This window comes from Panthera uncia (assembly GCF_023721935.1).
Source record: "Panthera uncia isolate 11264 chromosome B3 unlocalized genomic scaffold, Puncia_PCG_1.0 HiC_scaffold_1, whole genome shotgun sequence".
NCBI lineage: Eukaryota > Metazoa > Chordata > Mammalia > Carnivora > Felidae > Panthera > Panthera uncia.
The window spans coordinates 4,231,842-4,233,099 of record NW_026057582.1 but is presented as its reverse complement, the minus strand read 5'-3'; positions in this window follow the sequence as shown (position 1 = coordinate 4,233,099).

Genomic DNA, 1,258 nt, shown 5'->3' with positions numbered 1-1,258 from the left:
TTTATTAAACCCTCCCCAAATCACCCGCCTTGTGTGTGCCATCTGTTTCCTGCTGGGACCCTGCCTGGATCCTCCGGGGCCTCCCCGTCCCTGCGGCCGGTTCGCGGTCTCCTTGCTTACGCAAGCTGTCAAGCAGGGCAGAGGCTGGGCACGGATCCCCAGGTACGGACCACTGCGGGTGCTGGGTCAGGAGGCGGCCAGGCCGCGGGGCCGGGGGCCTCGAGGGCCGCGTTTAAGGGCCTCGGGTGGCGATCGACCCCGCGTGGCCCTTTGCAGTTCGCACCGCGGCTGAGTCCTGCGGCGTCACCGGCATGGGGCTTTCAGAGGTGCAGCAGCTCCAGACCCAGAGCTCCCATTAAGGGCCGGTGCTGGGCAGAGTCTCACTTCCACGTGGGGGTTACAGCCCCGAAGGGAACGGACGGACAGTGGCCGAGGGAGCCTGAACCTGTTCCCCAGCCTCCCCTCACCTGTTCACCCCCGTGCACCTCCCCCTCCCCTGCTGCCCTGCCTTGTGCGGAGGAAGTCCCGAGAAAGCCCACGCGAGATGGTTCCCCACCTTCTCTAGTTAGCAGGGCGGGGGAACAACCCGACTGAGAATGTGCGGGGGTGGGGGGCCCTGCACGGCACGCGTGGATCAATCGGGGCCCCGTTGCCGGCCGCAGACAGTGAAGGCTGCTGCCCGCTGCTCGTGGAGGAAAGGCAGAGTGAAGGAAAATACAATCAGAAATAATTGGCCCATCGGAGAGAGGCAGGGGAAAGGTGCCGAAAAGAAACTCATCTGCAGGCCGGAGGAAATTTTTGCCGGGAAGAGGGGCTGCCCAGGCGTTAAAAGGCCGTTTCCGATTCCCAAGGTGCCCCCGTGCCTGCCAAATGCTTCCTCATCGATTCCTGGATAAGACGGTGCATTTCTGTTTCACGAATATTTAATGAGAGCCTACCCTGTGCCTCATTCTGCGCGTGCAGCCCTGGGAGAGCCGAAAGGGGGTTTGAAAAGGCAAGACTTCCGGCCCGCCTCCCGCCTTCCCTCCCTCCTTCCTTCCCTCCCTCCCTCCCTCCCTCCTTCCTTCCTCCCTTCCTTCCTTCTTTCCCTCCTCCTTCCTTCCTTCCTTCCGCCCTCCTCCTTCCTTCCTCCCTTCCTTCCTCCCTCCTTCTGTCCTTCCTTCCTCCCTCTCTCCTTCCCTCCTTCCTTCCCTCCTTCCCTTCTCCCTCCCCCTTCCTTCCTTCCTTCCTTCCTTCCTTCCTTCCCTCCTTCCCTCCT